This window comes from Rutidosis leptorrhynchoides, chromosome 10 (assembly GCF_046630445.1).
Source record: "Rutidosis leptorrhynchoides isolate AG116_Rl617_1_P2 chromosome 10, CSIRO_AGI_Rlap_v1, whole genome shotgun sequence".
Classification (NCBI taxonomy): Eukaryota; Viridiplantae; Streptophyta; class Magnoliopsida; order Asterales; family Asteraceae; genus Rutidosis; species Rutidosis leptorrhynchoides.
The window spans coordinates 254,671,086-254,695,189 of record NC_092342.1 but is presented as its reverse complement, the minus strand read 5'-3'; positions in this window follow the sequence as shown (position 1 = coordinate 254,695,189).

Genomic DNA, 24,104 nt, shown 5'->3' with positions numbered 1-24,104 from the left:
GATAGGCTATAATCAGGTTGCACCACCACTGTTAGGAGAGTTTATAAATAAACCTATTGAGAAAAGTAGAGATCCGATTGTAGAACTGAAGTACAGTAAGCCTGAGAAAACTACTGATAAGAGTAAAAGTGAGAATGGTGATGGTAAGAAGCACTTAGATGTTGTTTATGAGATGGAGTCCGATACTGATATCGACACCGAAAAGGACGGGAAATCGTTTGTAGTTGTGACTAAGCCCATTACTATTCTGAAGAATCCAAAGAATGAGGCAAATAAGAGTAAGGGTCAGAAGTCTGAGAAAAGGAGTGTTAGTAAACCGAAACAATCTAGGAAGAAAAACACTAAGCTCACTCCGATTAAGTTTGTTAAGGATAGTAGTACTGTGAATTCTCAGGTCGTTGATTCCAAAGTTGAACTTCCACCAAAAGGTGGGAGTTCAAATTCAGGAAGCGTGACGAAATACATTCCACCTAATCGTTGACAGACTGTTAAACAACAAGTCATGTCACCTCCTCCAGCTAGACAACAGAATACACCACCGAGGAGACAGTATTCAATTTCTAGGAGTCAAGTGGTTAATGATAATGGTTTTGATAATGTTAACTGTTTCAATTGTGGGATGTTGGGACACAGGGCTATGAATTGCAAACCTATTCGACAGACACCACACAAGAAGATTGATCTTAGTCCCAAACGTACTTTTGATAAAAGATCATCTTCACCTGTGTCTCAAACGTACTTTTGATAAAAGATCATCTTCACCTGTGATTAAATCTACTTCTGTCAAACCAACTGAAATAAAAGTTTTTCAAACAAATGACTATTACAGGAAACCATTACAAAAAAATGTTGTTTGGAAACGTAAATATGAAGTTAGAGGTGTCCAAAATTCTGAAGGTCCTTCTAGATCTAAGGGACAATGGGTGGAATTGCCAGTGGTTGGCATTGATGGGAAACCCACTGCCATTCGGGCATGGGTGGCCCTTTCTAACTAATCTCCTTATTTTTATGTGCAGGTCGCCTACAATCCTCGCTGCAGTACTTGGATTGTTGATAGTGGGGTGTCCAGGCACATGACAGAGAACTTGTCCTTACTTTCTAATGTGAAAACAGTGGATAGAGGACCAGTTTCTTTTGCAGGTAGTGAAGGAGGTTTTATTACCGCACAAGGGGTGATTGCTAATGAGAACGTCAGTTTTGATAAAGTCAATTATGTGGAGCAGATGTCTAACAATCTGCTTTCAGTTTCACAAGTTGCTGACAAAAAGTATACAGTTGCGTTTGATGAAAAGTTTTGTTATATTTTGAGAAAAGAGTTTGTAATTCCGGAAGACATGATTCTGATGACTGCCCCAAGGTACAAGGATCTTTACATCCTTGATATGTGTAGGGCTCATGTTAAAGTAGCTATAGGCCATCAGGCTTTCATTTCTAAGGCTACTGAACAGGAGTCGATCATCTGGCACAGGCGTATGGGTCATTTGAGTCTAAGGAAGATGAATAATCTAGTTCACAATGGACTGGTGGATGGTGTTAATCTTAAAATCTTTCATATTCCTGAAGGTTGTCTTCCGTGTAAGAAAGGGAAACAGATAAGAAAATCTCATGCATCCAAGAAGCATCATTCTGTTAATATTCCTTTGGAGTTGTTGCATATGGATCTCTTCGGTCTAGTTAATTGTAAGACTATCACAGGAGAATTATATTGCTTGGTAGTTACAGATGAGTATTCATGTTTCTCCTGGGTTGTGATGCTGAAGCATAAATCAGATACTTTCTAGCACATTAAAGTTTTGATTCTGAAGCTTGAAAGTTTATACAAGTTGAAAGTTAGAAAGATTCATACCGACAATGGTACGGAGTTCAAGAACAACAACATGCTGCTATTTTGTAATGAAAAGGGGATACAACAACAGTTCAGTCCTGCTTATACACCTCAGTCAAATGAGGTTGCTGAAAGAAAGAATAGGACGTTAATTGAAACTGCAAGAACTATGCTAGCTGATGCATGCTTACCTATTGTTTTCTGGGGAGAAGCCATGAGCACATCGTGTTATGTGATGAACAGAGTTCTGGTGGTGAAGAGACACGGTAAGATGTGTTATGAATTGTTTCACAAGAGAAAGCCTAACATTAAACATTTTGAACCCTTTGGTGCACCTTGTACAATTATGGTACGAGACGCTGGAGGGAAATTTAATTCAAAGGTTGTCTCTGGTATCTTCTTGGGATATGGGAATCCAAAAAAATGAGTGTATAACACTGAATCAAAGTGTATGGAAGAACGTTATGAAGTTGATATTCAGCGCAATGCCCCACCTCGTGTTAGTAAAGGGTTCTCATGGCAGTTTGAATACGATAAATTATTTGATTCTTTTAACTTTCCACCGGAGGCTACAGATGAGGAGATACTCATTCAGATGTTGTATGATTCTCAGAACTCCACAGAAAATGTAATCTCTATTCCTGCCCAAACTCAGGATCAGACTCTAAGTACTCATCCGAGTCCAGTACAGAGTCCTCGACAAAGTACGCAGGGTGATAATCCTAATGTGGAGATGATGTGTGAGACAGATGAAGATAGTGATTCAGAAGAAGATGAGGGTGTTAATCGAGCGCAGTTGATAGAAGAGCACTTAAATCCTCTTTATAATCAACCTCCTACTGTAACAGAGTCTGAACAACCAACTGAAGCAGGAGGAGTACGTTGGTCAAATCGTGTAATCATGCCTCCAAAGCGTTTAGATGACTACTATGTTGATACAAGAGGCATACCTCATATTGGCATTCCTCATGCCAAGACTAATGAAGCATCTACGTCTGAAGCTCCTACTACACCTGATGTTCCTGAAGTTACTGAGAGTCAATCGACAGCAGAAAATGTTGAATCTGAAAGTGCGAATGTGGTAACAGCTTTTTATTCTTCGTTGAATAAGACAGGGAGAGTATTTGTGCATGCTCATTCATGCTATGTGTGTCAAATTGAACCAAAAGATGCTTATGAAGTGTTGAAATATGATGAGTGGGTTAGTGCTATGGAGGAAGAGCTGTTACAGTTTAAGCATTTGAAAGTTTGGAAACTAGTCAATCCACCACATAGTTGTGTACCCTATGGTCTTCGATGGGTGTTGAAGAATAAGAAATATGAACAGGGTATTGTGATCAGAAATAAAGCTAGATTGGTGGTAAAGGGATATCAACAAATCCCTGAAATTGACTATGATGAGGTTTTTGCTCCGGTTGCGCGACCGGAAGCAATTAGAATTTTCTTGGCTTTTGCATCCTTCATGGGATTTAAAGTTTTTCAGATGGATGTGAAAAGCGCCTTTTTATACGGAGAGATTAATGAAAGAGTTTTTGTTGAACAACCACCCGGTTTCGAAGACCCGCATTTCCCAGAAAAGGTTTATCGACTTGAAAAGGCACTTTATGGTCTTCACCAAGCTCCTAGAGTATGGTATGCAACATTGTCCAACTATATTCTTGAAAACGGTTTTAGGAGAGGTGTCATTGATCAGACACTTTTCATTAAGAAGAAGGGACAACATCTTATGTTAGTGCAGGTTTACGTTGATGATATTATCTTGGGGTCAACGGATCAATGAATAGTTAATGGGTTTGAGAAAGTCATGCAGCAGAAGTTCAAAATGAGTTCCATGGGAACTATAAAGTTTTTCTTAGGTCTGCAGGTAGCTCAGACGGATAAAGGCATCTTCTTGCATCAAACCAAGTACGTTACTAATATCCTAAAGAAATTTCAAATGGAAGCAGAGAGACCAGCTAAGACTCCGTTGTCGGTGAATCATGGGATCTCACCTGATTGTGAGGGTGCTCCAGTGGACCCTACATTATACAGGGCAATCATAGGTTCTCTAATGTATCTTACAGCTTCTCGACCAGATATTATGTTTGCGGTTTGTCTGTGTGCTCGTTATCAGGCGAATCCTAATGTTCATCATATGCTCGTGGTTAAGAAGATTCTGAGGTATTTGAAAGATACACCGAGTTTAGGGTTATGGTATCCGTGTGAGGATGGGTTTGATCTCACAGCTTATAGTGATTCTGACTATAGATGGTGCAAGAAGGATTTCAAGTCAACATCAAGAGGTTGTCAGTTCCTTGGTATCAAACTAGTTACCTGGCAGTGTAAGAAGCAGACCACAGTGGCTCAGTCCACTTGTGAAGCAGAATATATTGCTGCAGCAAGCTGTACATCACAGGTTATCTGGATTCAACAGCAACTACGTGACTATGGTTTGCAAATTTCTAACACTCCTATTTATGTTGATAATACTGCTGCCATAACTGTCACTAAAAATCCCGTAAATCATTCTAAAACGAAACATATAGGGATTAAATACCATTTCATTAGAGATTGCTATGAGAAAAAGTTGATAGATGTAGTGCAGATAGACACTACTGTAGGTTTTTCGTATGCCCGAGAGACGTATTTAATTAATGTGGCTGATATGTTATGATCCAAGTCGGGTCATACCCAATAACAAGCTTACCGACACCTTAAACGTATTTGATCTTAACTATTGGATCATTAAACGAATATGCGACACTTGGATTTTAGAAAATCGGGTTTCTAAAATATTATCACTTGAGATAAATTGTTTGGACAATTTATATATTAAGGATTTGATTATTTATATGTATAAATAATTATTTTTTGTTATACTTTATAAATTGGTTTATAAAGTACAAGTAACCTATATTTATAACTTGAACTTTAATAACAAGTTTTATATAAAATGTAACAAGTTTTATATAAATTATACTTATTATTTAAATGATACAAGAATGCAGATTTTGGGACTCCTGGGTGGCATCTCATGCTTGCTTGGTTACTTGTAAACAATATATTCCTTAAGGCATGCAAGACTCTCTTTAACCAAGGGATTCCTTGACTCAAGTGAGTGAGAAAACAAGCAATACACTAAAAAAAAACTGCAGTTTTTCTGCTGAAAACACAGCTGCTGGCTGTGGCAGTTTAGAGGGAAAAAGAGAGTGTTTTTGCATGGTAATCTTGTTAATCAAGTGTCTAAAATCCTAACCAAACAAAGGAAGGTGTTGTTGCATCAAAAGCTTGGGGTATTACACACTTGAGGCTTCAAGTTAGAAGCTTTCTTGCCTTCATCTTCATCATCATCTTGCACATTTGTAAACTACCCTCAACTAGCTTGAGGAGGTATTATCTCTAAACCCACTCTTAATTTGTAAGTATGTTTCACAACTTAATCCTATTTGGGATTTAACTTTAAATGGTTAAAGATTTACAAGTTTTAAAATGGTAATTTATACGCTTCCGCAAATATTATTTCTTGAATGATTATAAGTATTATGGAACTTGTTAAATCCCAACAATGGTATCTAGAGCCGAAGTTGTTGAAATATGCTTCGAGATGGTTATTAAACCCACTATAATTTTGCATTCTATGAACATGCATGAAGTAGAATATAAAATTTTTGGTTTTGAGTGGTTTGTCATTTTGGCCAAAATCACTTGTGATTCTGCATTCTGTGTTGCCGATCACTTGTGATTCTGTGTTGCCAATCACTTGTGATTCTGTGTTGCCGATCACTTGTGATTCTGTATTGCCAATCACTTGTGATTCTGTGTTGCAGATCACTTGTGATTCTGTGTTTCCAATCACTTGTGATTCTGTATTGCCTATCACTTATGTTGATGATGTTCACAATCTAAGCCTTGACCTTGTGTTTGGTTGCATGTTTGGTTGATTTAATATTTATTCATTTGGTATGTAATAATATTATTTTGGTTATGTAATTTATTTTATATTTGGTATGTAAAATAGATTAGGTTGTAATTTCACTTTTTTAGACAAAATGTATTAGGATATATTTTGTAAAAAGATGAAGATGATGAAGACTTGAAGAACACAAGAAGAAGCATTTGGATGCAAGATTAAGTGGGAGATTTAAAATCTCCTACTTTGTGTTATAACCCCTTATCCGGTGGCATTTGTTTTCGGCTAAACAAATGTCTACCAAAATGGCTTGATTGTGAACATATTTGTTTTGCATGCATGGTTGTTTATTGTATGATTATGGATTGTATGTTTGTATGCTACAAGTTAATCACACAAGTTAACAACAAGCAAAATGGCAATTTAATTGGTTAAATTATACATTAATTAACGACATGCAAAACGACAATTTAATTGGTTAAATTAAAAATTGCTAAAAGGACATTAATAAACGGTTATTAAGAACATGATTAGGATCATATATATAAAATGGTTTATAGACATGAAAATGGATTTCAAATGAACCATACACTAAATGCATGTTGGTGTATGGCATAAAAGTTTTCTCAAACTAGAATTAATGAAAACTTAAAATCCCTAATTAACAAGGCAAACAAGTTAAACGCCATCCTTTTGTGCAACACTTAAAAATATTAGGGAACTCACAATGGGATAAAGGTCACCTAACCGTTATGAGCAAACTAATATGATTAAGGTGAATTTCGCATGCTTCTGGGATAAAGGTCACCTAACCACTTGTATGTTAAGTTTACATGTCTATACAAGTAGGACGACTTGATTTGGAAATCATAAACTTAGGGTCACCGAAGCATGATGAACAAATAGGCGTTGATGGGATAATATGCCATGCAAAAGGATTGCATGATCCCATAACTTAGAAGTTGCAAAAGGATTGCAATTGTCATACAATGACTACCTAGCTAAATTAAATGACGGGATAAAGGTCACCTAACCGAAATTTGGTTTACCGTTGGATTCTAAAATTTAATAAATATCAATTGGATTTAAAGGGTATTGATTGTTAAATTAAAATCGATACTTAAATGAACTTTGTTAAATTTTGTAGATGGCCGCCAATAACAACAACATGCAAAACGCACCTATTAACTTGAACAACCTATCGTTAAGGTCTCTCCTCGAGAAAGATAAACTCAACCATACGAACTTTATGGATTGGTTCCGCAATCTTAGGATTGTCCTCAAACTTGAGGATAAGGCGTATGTGTTGGAAGACCCCATTCTCAATCAACCCGACGAGGATGATACGGAAGGCATGGCTTATTGGGATAAGTATTGCGCCGATTCGGTGCAAGTCGCTTGCCTAATGCTTGGGACTATGATACCCGAACTCCAAAAGGATTTCGAGCATCATACTGCATGCGACATGATCACGCAATTGAAGGAGATATTCCTTCAACAAGCACGTGTCGAGCACTTCGAGACCGTTCGAGCGCTTCATGCATGTCGTATGGACGACTCCCAATCCGTTTCATCTTATGTCCTTAAGATGAAAAGCCTCATTGATCGCTCAAACCGTCTTAATCTCAACATATCTAATGAGCTAGCCACGGATCTTATCCTAAACTCCTTGTCAAAGAGGTTTGACCAATTTGTAATTAATTACAATATGAATGGGATGGATAAGACCATTGGCGAACTGCATGGCATGCTTAGGACGGTGGAAACTAGCATGGGTAAGAGGGCTTCACCCGTGCTAATGATCAATGATGGTAGGTCCAAAGGTAATAACACTTCTAAGCTAAAGGCGGCTAAGAGGAAGGGACCCGCCTACCAAGGCAAAGGCAAGGGAAAAGGGAAGATGGTTACCCCAACCAACAACAACAAGAAGCAAAAGGTTGCTGGTAAAGCTAACCCCAAGGAAGATCCGTGCTTTGGTTGCGGTGAGATGGGTCACTGGAAACGCAACTGCCCGGTCTACCTAAAGGAGTTGAAGGAAAAGAGGGATGCAGGGCAAACCTCGGGTAATGTATATATGGTATACATTGAGCTTAGTATTACTTCTTCTAATACATGGGTATTAGACACAGGATGTGGAACTCATATTTGCAATTCTTTGCAGGGGTTCAAAAGAAGTAATCAAGATGCGGGAACAACAAGTCTCTTTATGGGAAATGGAGCAAGGGTGTAGGTGAAAGCTCAAGGAGACTTTGTTTTAAAGCTTCCAAGTGGTTTGGAGCTTACTTTGAAAAATGTTTTGTATGCACCTGATTTATCACGAAACATTTTTTCTGTATCCCGTTTGAAACAATATGGTTTTAATCTTAATTTCATTAATGATGATATCCATGTTTCTTTAGATAATGTGTTCTATTTCAAGGCTTCGCCTTCGAATGGTATTTATGAATTGGTTCATGATGACACATCATACAATAGCTCAATGTACCATGCAAACATCAAGAAACTCAAAAGGGATTTGAGTGATTCCTACTTATGGCATTGTCGCCTTGGTCACATAAACAAGAATCGAATGCATACACTTCAAAAGAATGGCCTTTTGAAATCAAATGAACTAGACTCGTTTGATGTATGTGAATCTTTTTTACAAGGCAAAATGACTAAAGCACCTTTCAAAGGGACCTATGAAAGGGCTAAGGACTTATTGGGATTGATACACTCGGATGTATGTGGACCCTTTAAGCCCATAACTAGGAATGGTGAAAGATACTTCGTTACTTTCATTGATGACTTTAGTCGTTTCGGATATGTCTACTTATTAAGACACAAGGACGAAACTTTTGAAACATTCAAGGAATATCAAAACGAAGTACAAAATCAACTCAATAAGACAATCAAGGTACTTCGTACCGATAGAGGAGGTGAATATTTAAGCGATGCTTTCCAAGATCATCTTAAAAGTTGTGGGATTATCTCGCAACTCACTCCTCCTGGAACACCCCAACTTAATGGAGTTTCCGAAAGGAGGAACTGAACCCTAATGGATATGGTTCGATCTATGATGGCTAGAAGCTCGTTACCTCTATCATTTTGGGGTTATTGTCTATGCTCCGCGGCTCGTATTTTAAATATGGCCCCAACCAAGAAAGTGGAACGAACACCTCATGAGATGTGGTTTGGAAAACCTCCATCTCTATCATACTTAAAGGTATGGGGATGTGAAGCTTATCCTAAGCGTTACGTCCCTAATAAATTGAATGCTCAATCCACGAAGTGTATCTTCATAGGATATCCCAAGGATGATATGGGATATTATTTCTATGATCCATCCGAGCAGAATGTATTTGTTGCTCGAAAGGCTGAATTCCTTGAAACTAAGTTCCTAATGGAAGGAAATAGTGAAAGGAAGATAGATCTTGCAGAGGTTCAAGATCAAGTAGATGATACACAATTGGTTGACACTAGCACTCAACATGAAAATGTTGAGAATGATCAAATCGATGATCAAAATACACAAGACGTTCGCAGATCTGGTAGGATTAGTAATCCTCCTGAGAGATATCGGTTTCTCATGGATGGTTGCTATGTGGTTGATTTGGATGAACCAATAAACTACCAAGATGCTTTATCAAGGATTGATAAAGGTAAATGGCAGGAAGCCATGAACGCTGAGATGCAATCCATGTATGACAACCAAGTTTGGGAACTTGTTACACAACCTGCTGGCTCAAGGCTAGTTGATTGTAAATGGCTTTTCAAAATGAAAACCGACATACATGGAAACTTGGATACATATAAAGCTAGACTTGTAGCAAAAGGTTTCACTTAAACTCAAGGGGTTAACTATGATGAAACTTTTTTGCCTGTGGCAATGCTAAAGTCTATTAGGATATTACTTGCCATTGCTGCTCATTATGATTATGAAATATGGCAAATGGATGTCAAGACCGCTTTCCTAAATGGACATCTTGAGGAAGATGTCTATATGGTTCAGCCTGAAGGTTTTGTTGATCTGAAATATCCTAAAAAGGTATGCAAGTTAAAGAAGTCTATCTACGGATTGAAACAAGCATTTAGAATGTGGAATCATCGATTTAATGAGGAGGCCAAGAAATTTGGCTTCATTAAAAATGGTGATGAAGCTTGTGTATACAAGAAAGCTAGTGGGAGCACTATCATGTTCCTTGTACTATATGTGGATGATATATTGTTATTTGGAAACGATATTCCGGCAATGCAAGGTGTTAAAACTTGGCTAAGTAAATGCTTCTCCATTAAGGATCTTGGAGAAGCACAATACGTTTTGGGGATTGGGATCTACAGGGATAGATCCAAGAAACTGATAGGTTTGAATCAAAGTGCATACATTGAAAAGGTCTTGAAAAGGATCAAGATGGAGAACTCTAAGAAAGGTTTGGTACCTATTCAAAGAGGAACGCTCCTTAGTTCATCTCAGCACCCCACCACGAAAGATGAACAGGAAAGAATGAAGAATGTCCCATATGCGTCTGCTATTGGGTCAATCATGTATGCAATGATATGCACTAGACCGGATGTGTCATGCGCTCTAAGCTTGACAAGTAGATACCAGAATAACCCAGGAAACAGTCATTGGATTGCTGTTAAAAGTATATTGAAATACCTTAGGAGGACTAAGGATATGTTTCAAATATATGGGTCTGGTGAGGAGGAACTCGCTGTAAAAGGTTACGTGGATGCGAGTTTCCAAACTGATCGAGATGATTCTCGATCACAATCCGGTTATGTCTTCACGTTAAATGGAGGTGCGGTCTCTTGGAAGAGTTCAAAACAGGATGTTGTTGCATTATCCACTACAGAGTCGGAGTACATTGCCGCCTCATTGGCAGCGCAGGAAGCTGCATGGATGAAGAAATTCATCGACGACTTAGGAGTAGTCCCTTCCATTCAGGACCCTCTTGAGATCTTTTGTGACAACGAGGGTGCGATTGCTCAAATCAAGGAACCTCGTGCTCACCAAAAGACCCGTCACATTGAGTGGAGATTCAACTACATAAGGGATGAAGTTGAAAAGGGAAAGATATGTATTCGCAAAGTTCACACAGATCTTAATATAGCGGATCCTCTCACGAAGCTCTTACATGGATCAAAACATGCAGGACATGTTTGTGCATTAGGGCTTCGATATTCTAGTGATTGGTTATGATCTGTTTTAAGTATTGTAATGGAACGAAATTATTCAAACTCATTAATATAATTATGGTTTAATTTATTTTGAGTTAGGTTCCTATTTTGCATATTTTATCCATGAATAAGAAATTATTCTAAATTCTGTAGTCGATCACATTTGTGGGAACAAGTGTGAGGTTTAGACTATTATGAACTTGGATTGGTATACATTCACGGACTGAATGTGGGGCAAGGTTGCAACCAAGGTTCATAAATATTTGTGGGATACAAATATTGGAAGACCCGCCCTCAAGATTTACTAAATGGAGCCTTTGTGGTTGATCACATGTAGTCTTGAGTAAAGGCAAATATCATTGTATCCTCTGACCTGAGATACATATTGGGTTCGGATATTTACCAAGTATTTGGCCTTGATTCTTTCCTTTGCTATTCTGAAATATGGTAGTTCACAAGGAAGAGCTCAGGCATAATGCAAGGTACATATTTAGGACGTATGTAGTCAAGATGGAATTTGTCCCTCTTATTCGTTGAGAGTCAGATGTCTAAGGCCTGATAAAGTTAAATCTAAAAGAGAGTGATCACTCTGTATCTCTTGGATTTAACATGACATCTAGGACGAAAGGAAATAATGAAAAGATTCACCTATTCATATTCGAGATGGGAACTCGAAGGGGATGATGTTATTGAATGGCACAAAGTCATAACATATTGGGGGTGATGGACGGTCGTTAGGTGGTATCCATCACTTGCATTAATTTCTTATGTTCTCGTGCAAGTGGGAGATTGTAGGTTTTTCGTATGCCCGAGAGACGTATTTAATTAATGTGGCTGATATGTTATGATCCAAGTCGGGTCATACCCAATAACAAGCTTACCGACACCTTAAACGTATTTGATCTTAACTATTGGATCATTAAACGAATATGCGACACTTGGATTTTAGAAAATCGGGTTTCTAAAATATTATCACTTGAGATAAATTGTTTGGACAATTTATATATTAAGGATTTGATTATTTATATGTATAAATAATTATGTTTTGTTATACTTTATAAATTGGTTTATAAAGTACAAGTAACCTATATTTATAACTTGAACTTTAATAACAAGTTTTATATAAAATGTAACAAGTTTTATATAAATTATACTTATTATTTAAATGATACAAGAATGCAGATTTTGGGACTCCTAGGTGGCATCTCATGCTTGCTTGGTTACTTGTAAACAATATATTCCTTAAGGCATGCAAGACTCTCTTTAACCAAGGGATTCCTTGACTCAAGTGAGTGAGAAAACAAGCAATACACTAAAAAAAACTGCAGTTTTTCTGCTGAAAATACAGCTGCTGGCTGTGGCAGTTTAGAGGGAAAAAGAGAGTGTTTTTGCATGGTAATCTTGTTAATCAAGTGTCTAAAATCCTAACCAAACAAAGGAAGGTGTTGGTGCATCAAAAGCTTGGGGTATTACACACTTGAGGCTTCAAGTTAGAAGCTTTCTTGCCTTCATCTTCATCATCATCTTGCACATTTGTAAACTACCCTCAACTAGCTTGAGGAGGTATTATCTCTAAACCCACTCTTAATTTGTAAGTATGTTTCACAACTTGATCCTATTTGGGATTTAACTTTAAATGGTTAAAGATTTACAAGTTTTAAAATGGTAATTTATACGCTTCCGCAAATATTATTTCTTGAATGATTATAAGTATTATGGAACTTGTTAAATCCCAACAACTACAACCCAAAGGGATGATCTCTTCACTAAAACTTTTGATAAACCACGCTTTGATTACTTGTTAAAAGAGATAGGTATTAAATTGCTTAATGACGTGGTTCCTGAAACTGAAGTTCCTAACACAGAGGAACCTAACCGAGAGACTGAGTTGTGAATGACTTGAAACTGCTTGTATAGTATGTGTAGTTTTGCATGGTAGCTTGTCGTTCATTAGCATGTTTTCTTTTCGTTTGCATGATAAGTTAGTCTTTTATGATATTTCTGCATGCTTGCTTATGTTTTTAGATAGTTTTATGTTCTTGAACAGAGAAATACTAAAAGCCATAAAAATTTGAAAAATCAGAAAAGCTAATAAAAATTGAAAAAAATGGAAAATCAAACAAAAAGTGAAAAGCCTGAAAATGAGTTGTTTATTTTATTTGTGGGGAAGTGATTGCAATACTGAACTGACACGTAAGTTGTGAAAAATAAGTAATACAGAATGATTGATAACGTGTTAGTAGACTTTACTGACATAATTCTAGATAGAGATGATCACACTAACAACACGTAAATATCATGATGAGGAAATCATGGAAAGATTTACAGCGATTGCGGGTAGTCACCTACTTATCACTGAATATGTACTGAGAAATAATTGTTCAGAAACTCAACAGACGGTTGAGGTCTCCCCTACTATGATTTATATTTGGTAGCGAAGGATAATTTTGTGAGTCCCCAAGGTGAGCATACTTTGTCTAGGATGCATACTTGTTTCTATCTATCTTTAATGCTTGGACCGAAAATCAATAACATACATATCGGGTGCCCAAAGAGAGGTGTTTTCTCTTGAAAGGTTGAGAAGTACAGTTTTGTATCACAGACACAGAATGATTTATACAAGACAACGTCATTGGGTTATAGATTTCAACATCAGAAGTTTGGTTTTCTGTGCAATTACAAAAAAAGTCAGAGACAGTGGTGCATCATCATGTATAGTTGTACTTATTTATTTTGGTTATTTTATTTATGTATTGTTGAATAGCATGGCGAAAAAGGCAACATCAAAAAAAAAAAAAAAAAATTTGTTATGTTTTTGTGTGTTTATTTCAAGTTATAAATAACATGATGCATCACATTACTGCTGGAGAGTCATGGATCAAGAATTGAACAAAGCTTCGAGGATTATTACGTTATCTAAGTCTGAGACAACATATATGAAATGTCCCATTCATATTGATTATAAACGTTCCATATTAATTGATTTCGTCGCGAGGTTTTGACCTCTATATGAGACGTTTTTCAAAGACTGCATTCATTTTTAAAACAATCATAACCTTTATTTTATCTATAAAGGTTTAAAAAGCATTACGTAGATTGTCAAATAATGATAATCTAAAATATACCGTTTACACACGACCATTACATAATGGTTTACAATAAGAATATATTACATCAAAAATAAGTTTCTTGAATGCAGTTTTTACATAATATCATACAAGCATGGACTCCAAATCTTGTCCTTATTTTAGTATGCAACAGCGGAAGCTCTTAATAATCACCTGAGAATAAACATGCTTAAAACGTCAACAAAAATGTTGTGAGTTATAGGTTTAACCTATATATTATCAAATCATAATAATAGACCACAAGATTTCATATTTCAATATACATCCCATACATAGAGATAAAATTCATTCATATGGTGAACACCTGGTAACCGACATTAACAAGATGCATATTTAAGAATATCCCCATCATTCCGGGACACCCTTCGGATATGATATAAATTTCGAAGTACTAAAGCATCCGGTACTTTGGATGGGGTTTGTTATGCCTAATAGATCTATCTTTAGGATTCGCGTCAATTAGGGTGTCCGTTCTCTAATTCTTAGATTACCAGACTTAATAAAAAGGGGCATATTCGATTTCGATAATTCAACCATAGAATGTAGTTTCACGTACTTGTGTCTATTTTGTAAATCATTTATAAAACCTGCATGTATTCTCATCCCAAGAATATTAGATTTTAAAAGTGGGACTATAACTCACTTTCACAGATTTTTACTTCGTCGGGAAGTATGACTTGGCCACTGGCCGATTCACAAACCTATAACAAATATGTACATATACATCAAAGTATGTTCAAAATATATTTACAACACTTTTAATACATTTTGATGTTTTAAGTTTATTAAGTCATCTGTCCTCGTTAGTAACCTACAAATAGTTGTCCACAGTTAGATGTACAGAAATAAATCGATATATATTATCTTGAATCAATCCACGACCCAGTGTATACATATCTCAGTATTGATCACAACTCAAACTATATATATTTTGGAATCAACCTCAACCCTGTATAGCTAACTCCAACATTCACATATAGAGTGTCTATGGTTGTTCCGAAATATATATAGATGTGTCGAAATGATAGGTCGAAACATTGTATACGTGTCTATGGTATCTCAAGATTACATAATATACAATACAAGTTGATTAAGTTATGGTTGGAATAGATTTGTTACCAATTTTCACGTAGCTAAAATGAGTAGTTTTTACCAATTTTGTTTTGCTCGCCATTTCTTCGTTTCTAATCCGTTTTGAGTGATTTAAGCGGCCATGGTTTCGTATTGAACTTGACTTTATGAAACTAAACAGAAAAGGTATAGGTTTATAGTCGAAAATACAAGTTACAAGTCGTTTTTGAAAGAGGTAGTCATTTCCGTCGAAAGAACGACATCTTGATGACTGTTTTGAAAAACATACTTTCACTTTGAGTTTAACCATGATTTTTGGATATGGTTTCATGTTCATAAGAAAAATCATTTTCCCAGAAGTATAGCTTTTAAATCAAAGTTTTTCATAGTTTTAATTATCCAAACCAAAACAGCCCCCGGTTGTAACTACGACGGCGTAAATCCGGTTTTATGGTGTTTATCGTGTTTCCGGGTTTTAAATCATTAAGTTAGCATATCATATAGATATAGATCATGTGTATAGTTGATTTTAAAAGTGTAGTTAGAAGGATTAACTTTATTTGCGAACAAGTTTAGAATTAACTAAACTATGTTCTAGTGATCACTAGTTTACCACTTCGAATATGATAGCTTTTTATGTATGAATCAAATGATATTATGAACATCATTACTACCTTAAGTTCCTTGGATAAACCTACTGTAAAAGAGAAAAATGGATCTAGCTTCAACGGATCCTTGGATGGCACGAAGTTATTGAAGCAGAATCATGACACGAAAACAAGTTCAAGTAAGATCATCACTTGAAATAAGATTGTTAGAGTTATAGAAATTGAACCAAAGTTTGAATATGATTATTACCTTGTATTAGAATGATAACCTACTGTAAGAAACAAAGATTTCTTGAGGTTGGATGATCACCATACAAGATTGGAAGTGAGCTAGCAAACTTGAAAGTATTCTTGATTTTATGAAACTAGAACTTGTAGAATTTATGAAGAACACTTAGAACTTGAAGATAGAACTTGAGAGAGATCAATTAGATGAAGAAAATTGAAGAATTAAAGTGTTTTTAGGTGTTTTTGGACGTTGGTGTATGGATTAGATATAAAGGATATGTAATTTTATTTTCATGTAAATAAGTCATGAATGATTACTCATATTTTTTGTAATTTTATGAGATATTTCATGCTAGTTGCCAAATGATGGTTCCCACATGTGTTAGGTGACTCACATGGGCTGCTAAGAGCTGATCATTGGAGTGTATATACCAATAGTACATACATCTAAAAGCTATGTATTGTACGAGTACGAATACGGGTGCATACGAGTAGAATTGTTGATGAAACTGAACGAGGATGTAATTGTAAGCATTTTTGTTAAGTAGAAGTAGTTTGATAAGTGTCTTGAAGTCTTTCAAAATTGTATGAATACATATTAAAACACTACATGTATATACATTTTAACTGAGTCGTTAAGTCATCGTTAGTCGTTACATGTAAGTGTTGTTTTGAAACCTTTAGGTTAACGATCTTGTTAAATGTTGTTAACCCAATGTTTATAATATAAAATTAGATTTTAAATTATTATATTATCATGATATTATGATATATTAATATATCTTAATATGATATTTACATTTAAATGTCGTTACAACGATAATCGTTACATATATGTCTCGTTTCGAAATCCTTAAGTTAGTAGTCTTGTTTTTTACTTATGTAGTTCATTGTTAATACACTTAATGATATATTTAATTATCATATTATAATGTTATATATAATATAACAATGTATTAATATGCTTCATATATATTTAGTAAGACGTGGTTATAACGATAATCGTTATATGTATCGTTTCGAGTTTCATACGTCAATAGTCTCCTTTTTAAGTATATAACTTATTGTTACTATTTTTAATGAGATACTTGATGATCATTATATCATGTTAAACATATATATTTATTCATTTATGTATCATCATGTCATATACAACTTATAGCGTTCGTGAATCATTGGTCAAACTAGGTAATCAGACGTTTACAAAATTTCCGTTTCAATTAACCAAGTCTTAACAAGTTTGATTGCTTAACATGTTGGAAACATTTAATCATGTAAATATAGTTTTCATTAAACATATAATCATAGAAAGGTTCAGAAAAGTTCGGGTCACTACAGTACCTACCCGTTAAATAAATTTCGTCCCGAAATTTTAAGCGATTGGAGGTGTTGGCTCATCTTCTGGAAATAAGTGCGGGTACTTCTTCTTCATCTGATCTTCTCGTTCCCAGGTGAACTCGGGTCCTCTACGAGCATTCCATCGAACCTTAACAATCGGTATCTTGTTTTGTTTAAGTCTCTTAACCTCACGATCCATTATTTCAACGGGTTCTTCAATGAATTGAAGTTTTTCATTGATTTAGATTTCGTCCAACGGAATAGTGAGATCTTCTTTAGTAAAATATTTCTTCAAATTCGAGACGTGGAAAGTGTTATGTACAGCCACGAGTTGTTGAGGTAACTCAAGTCGGTAAGCTACTAGTCCGACACGATCAATAATCTTGAATGGTCCAATATACCTTGGATTTAATTTCCCTCGTTTACCAAATCGAACAACACCTTTCCAAGGTGCAACCTTAAGCATGACCATCTCTCCAATTTCAAATTCTATATCTTTTCTTTTAATGTCGGCGTAGCTCTTTTGTCGACTTTGGGCGGTTTTCAACCGTTGTTGAATTTGGATGATCTTCTCAGTAGTTTCTTGTATTATCTCCGGACCCGTAATCTGTCTATCCCCCACTTCACTCCAATAAATTGGAGACCGGCACTTTCTACCATAAAGTGCTTCAAATGGCACCATCTCAATGCTTGAATGGTAGCTGTTGTTGTAGGAAAATTCTGCTAACGGTAGATGTCGATCCCAACTGTTTTCGAAATCAATAACACATGCTCGTAGCATGTCTTCAAGCATTTGTATCGTCCTTTCGCTCTGCCCATCAGTTTGTGGATGATAGGCAGTACTCATGTCTAGATGAGTTCCTAATGCTTGCTGTAATGTCTGCCAGAATCTTGAAATAAATCTGCCATCCCTATCAGAGATAATAGAGATTGGTATTCCATGTCTGCAGACGACTTCCTTCAAATACAGTCGTGCTAACTTCTCCATCTTGTCATCTTCTCTTATTGGCAGGAAGTGTGCTGATTTGGTGAGACGATCAACTATTACCCAAATAGTATCAAAACCACTTGCAGTCCTTGACAATTTAGTGATGAAATCCATGGTAATGTTTTCCCATTTCCATTCCGGGATTTCGGGTTGTTGAAGTAGACCTGATGGTTTCTGATGCTCAGCTTTGACCTTAGAACACGTCAAACATTCTCCTACATATTTAGCAACATCGGATTTCATACCCGACCACCAAAAATGTTTCTTGAGATCCTTGTACATCTTCCCCGTTCCAGGATGTATTGAGTATCTGGTTTTATGAGCTTCTCTAAGTACCATTTCTCTCATATCTTCAAATTTTGGTACCCAAATCCTTTCAGCCCTATACCGGGTTCCATCTTTCCGAATATTAAGATGCTTCTCTGATCCTTTGGGTATTTCATTCTTTAAATTTCCCTCTTTTAAAACTCCTTGTTGTGCCTCCTTTATTTGAGTAGTAAGGTTATTGTAAATCATTATATTCATAGATTTTACTCGAATGGGTTCTCAATCCTTTGTACTCAAGGCGTCGGCTACCACATTTGCCTTTCCCGGGTGGTAACGAATCTCAAAGTCGTAATCATTCAACAATTCAATCCACCTACGCTGCCTCATGTTCAGTTGTTTCTGATTAAATATGTGTTGAAGACTTTTGTGGTCGGTATATATAATACTTTTGACCCCATATAAGTAGTGCCTCAAAGTCTTTAATGCAAAAACAACCGCGCCTAATTCCAAATCATGCGTCGTATAATTTTGCTCGTGAATCTTCAATTGTCTAGACGCATAAGCAATTACCTTCGTTCGTTGCATTAATACACAACCGAGACCTTACTTTGAGGCGTCACAATATATCACAAAATCATCATTCCTTTCAGGCAATGACAATATAGGTGCTGTAGTTAGCTTTTTCTTCAATAACTGAAACGCCTTCTATTGTTCATCCTTCCATTCAAATTTCTTCCCTTTATGCATTAATGCAGTCAAGGGTTTTGCTATTTTGGAGAAATCTTGGATGAATCTTCTGTAGTAACCAGCCAATCCTAAAAATTGACGTATATGCTTCGGAGTTTTTGGGGTTTCCCACTTTTCAACGATTTCGATCTTTGCCGGGTCCACCAGGATACCTTCTTTGTTCACTATGTGATCGAGGAATTGAACTTCTTCCAACCAAAATGCACACTTTGAAAACTTAGTGTACAGTTTTTCTTTCCTCAATACTTCTAGCACTTTTCTCAAATGTTCTTCGTGCTCTTGATCATTCTTTGAGTAAATAAGTATGTCATCGATGAAAACAATGACAAACTTGTCAAGATATGGCCCACACACTCGGTTCATAAGGTCCATGAACACAGCTGGTGCGTTAGTCAATCCAAACGGCATAACCATAAACTCGTAATGACCATAACACGTCCTAAAAGCAGTTTTTGGAATATCATCCTCCTTTACTCGCATTTGATGATATCCAGAACGTAAATCGATCTTCGAATAAACCGACGAGCCTTGTAGTTGATCAAATAAGTCGTCAATTCTCGGCAGTGGATAACGGTTTTTGATGGTAAGTTTGTTCAACTCTTTGTAGTCAATACACAACCTAAATGTACCATCTTTCTTCTTGACAAACAAAATAGGAGCTCCCCATGGTGATGTGCTTGGTTGAATGAAACCACGTTCTAATAGTTCTTGAAGTTGGATTTGCAGTTCTTTCATCTCGCTGGGTGCGAGTCTGTAAGGAGCACGAGCTATTGGTGCAGCTCCTGGTACAAGATCTATTTGAAATTCGACAGATCGATGTGGAGGTAGTCCCGGTAATTCTTTCGAAAATACATCGGGAAATTCTTTTGCGACAAAAACATCATTGATGCTCTTTTCTTCAGTTTGTACTTTCTCGACATATGCTAGAACATCATAGCAACCTTTTCTTATTAGTTTTTGTGCCTTCAAATTACTAATAAGATGTAGCTTCGTGTTGCCCTTTTCTCCGTACACCATTAAGGGTTCTCCTTCTTCTCGTATAATGCGAATTGCATTTTTATAACATACGATCTCTGCTTTCACCTTCTTCAGCCAGTCCATGCCAACTATTACATCAAAACTCCCTAACTCTACTGGTATCAAATCAATCTTAAATATTTCGCTACCCAGTTTAATTTCTCGATTCCGGCATATATAATCTGCTGAAATTAATTTACCGTTTGCTAATTCGAGTAAAAATTTACTATCCAACGGCGTCAATGGACAACTTAATATAGCACAAAAATCTCTACTCATATAGCTTCTATCCGCACCCGAATCAAATAAAACGTAAGCAGATTTATTGTCAATAAGAAACGTACCCGTAACAAGCTCCGGGTCTTCCTGAGCCTCTGCCGCATTAATATTGAAAACTCTTCCGCGGCCTTGTCCATTCGTGTTCTCCTGGTTTGGGCAATTTCTAATAATGTGGCCCGGTTTTCCACATTTATAACAAACTACATTGGCATAACTTGCTCCGACACTACTTGCTCCACCATTACTCGTTCCGACACCATTTGTTCATTTCGTTCTGTTAACCCCTGGTCCGTAGACCTCACACTTCGCCGCGCTATGACCATTTCTTTTACACTTGCTGTAAAATTTGGTGCAGAACCCTGAGTGATACTTTTCACACCTTTGGCATAGCTGCTTCTGATTATTGTTGTTGTTGCGGTTGTTATTGTTGTTGGGATGATTGTTGTAGTAGTAGTTGTTGTTGTTGTTGGGCCGTTTGTTGATGTTGCGATTGTTGGGATAGTTGTTGCGATTATTGTTGTAATTGCTGTTGTTGTTGTATTGGTGATTCTTATCACCGTTTTCCTCCCACTTTCTTTTGACTTGCTTCACATTGGCCTCTTCAGCCGCCTGTTCTTTAATTCTTTCCTCAATCTGGTTCACTAGTTTGTGAGCCATTCTACATGCCTGTTGTATGGAGGCGGGCTCGTGTGAACTTGTATCTTCTTGGATTCTTTCCGGTAATCCTTTCACAAACGCGTCGATCTTCTCTTCCTCATCTTCGAACGCTCCCGGACACAATAGGCACAATTCTGTGAATTGTCTTTCATACGTGGTAATATCAAATCCCTGGGTTCGTAACCCTCTAAGTTCTGTCTTGAGCTTATTGACCTCAGTTCTGGGACGGTACTTCTCGTTCATCAAGTGCTTGAATGCTGACCACGGTAGTGCGTAAGCATCATCTTGTCCCACTTGCTCTAGATAGGTATTCCACCATGTTAACGCAGTACCTGTGAAGGTATGCGTAGCGTACTTCACTTTGTCCTCTTCAGTACACTTACTTATGGTAAACACCGATTCGACCTTCTCGGTCCACCATTTCAATCCGATCGGTCCTTCGGTTCCATCAAATTCCAAAGGTTTGCAGGCATTGAATTCTTTGTAGGTGCATCCTACACGATTTCCTGTACTGCTAGATCCAAGGTTATTGTTGGTATGTAGCGCAGCCTGTACTGCGGCTATGTTTAAAGCAAGAAAGGCACGAAATTCCTCTTCGCTCATATTCAAGGTGTGTTCTAGTAGTTGGTGCCATTTCCTTCAAAATAGTCAAATGAAACAAGTTAATCATACAGAATATTAAGAGTAGTCAATAGTATCTCGTAGCATAATATGAACTCATTTATAAAAGCTTTTTCTTCATATTAGCGTTTTATAAGTTTAAATTCGGGTAGTACCTACCCGTTAAGTTCATACTTAGTAGCTAATATACAATTCAACTACTACAATTCTATATGAAAAACTGATTATAATAATATTTCGCGTTCAAACTTTTACACAATATTTTACAAACTTACAATAACGCTTATTTTACATATAGCATGAAATATAGCACACAATAAATTTGATACAAGATGGTTGTGATGATAATTCTAGCTAGTACACAAGTCGTTCAGCAAAGGCAATAAAGACACGTAATTCATACGTCCAGAAACAAGTCATGCATTCTGGTTTTACTAGGACTACTTCCCATCCTTGATCTTGTGGAACATAACCGTTATGGCCGTTGATAAAACAGCGTGTTGTAACGTCGTCAAAGGGACGAGGGTTACGTAATGTCCAACATTCCGTAATAATCTAAAAACCTTGTTTCTCACCCCAACTACTGAGTCCGTCACTTGTGGGAACGTTTTGTTTAATAGTTGTAGCCCGATGTTCTTGTTCTCACTTTGGTGAGAAGCGAACATTACTAACCCGTAAGCATAACATGCTTCTTTATGTTGCATGTTAGCTGCTTTTTCTAAACCACGAAGTCCTATATTCGGATATATTGAGTCAAAATAATTTCTTAACCCGTTGCGTAAAATAGCATTTGGGTTCCCCGCAATATATGCGTCAAAGTAAACACATCGTAACTTATGGATTTCCCAATGTGATATCCCCCATCTTTCGAACGAAAGCCTTTTATAAACTAAGGCATTCTTGGAACGTTCTTCGAATGTCTTACAAACTGATCTCGCCTTAAATAGTTGTGCCGAGGAATTCTGACCGACTCTAGACAAGATTTCATCAATCATGTCTCCGGGTAGGTCTCTTAAAATATTGGGTTGTCTATCCATTTTGTGTTTTTATACTGTAAAATAGACAAGAGTTAGATTCATAAAAAAATACTTATTAATATAAGCAATTTTTACATATATCATAAAGCATAAGCACAATATATTACATATATTACACCACACGAATACAACTATCTTATTCCGACTTGCTCGTTTCTTCTTCTTCGGTTTTGGTTCGTTTTGCCAAGTTTCTAGGGATATATGATGTTCCCCTAATACGAGCCATCGTTTTCCACATTGGTTTAGAAAAACCTGGTGGTTTAGAGGTTCCCGGGTTATTGTCACAACTTAAGAAATACGGGTGTTGACGATACATATAAAGTTCATCGGGTTTGGAATCAAATTTCTCTATTTTTATGCCCTTTCCCTTATTGTTCTCTTTTATCTTATTAAATTGTGTTGGGGTAATTTCTATAACATCATCGGAATCCTTGTCGGGATCCGATTCATCGGAGAATTGGTAATCCTCCCAATACTTTGCTTCCTTGGCAGAAACACCATTGACCATAATTAACTTTGGTCGGTTGGTTGAGGATTTTCTTCTACTTAACCATTTTATTATTTCCCCCACTGGTTCTATTTCTTCTTCCGGTTCCGATTCTTCTTCCGGTTCCGACTCTTCTTCCGGTTTCTCTTCGGGAACTTGTGAATCAGTCCACGAATCATTCCAATTTACATTTGACTCTTCATTATTATTAGGTGAGTCAATGGGACTTGTTCTAGATGTAGACATCTATCACATAATATCAAACACGTTAAGAGATTAATATATCACATAATATTCACATGTTAAAAATATATAGTTTCCAACAAAATTTGTTAAGCAATCATTTTTCAAGTAAACACGGTCGAAGTCCAGAATTACTAATGCATCCTAACAAACTCGATAAGACACACTAATGCAAAATTCTGGTTCTCTAAGACCAACGCTCGGATACCAACTGAAATGTCCCGTTCATATTGATTATAAACGTTCCATATTAATTGATTTCGTCGCGAGGTTTTGACCTCTATATGAGACATTTTTCAAAGACTGCATTCATTTTTAAAACAATCATAACCTTTATTTTATCTATAAAGGTTTAAAAAGCATTACGTAGATTATCAAATAATGATAATCTAAAATATACCGTTTACACACGACCATTACATAATGGTTTACAATAAGAATATAATACATCAAAACTAAGTTTCTTGAATGTAGTTTTTACATAATATCATACAAGCATGGACTCCAAATCTTG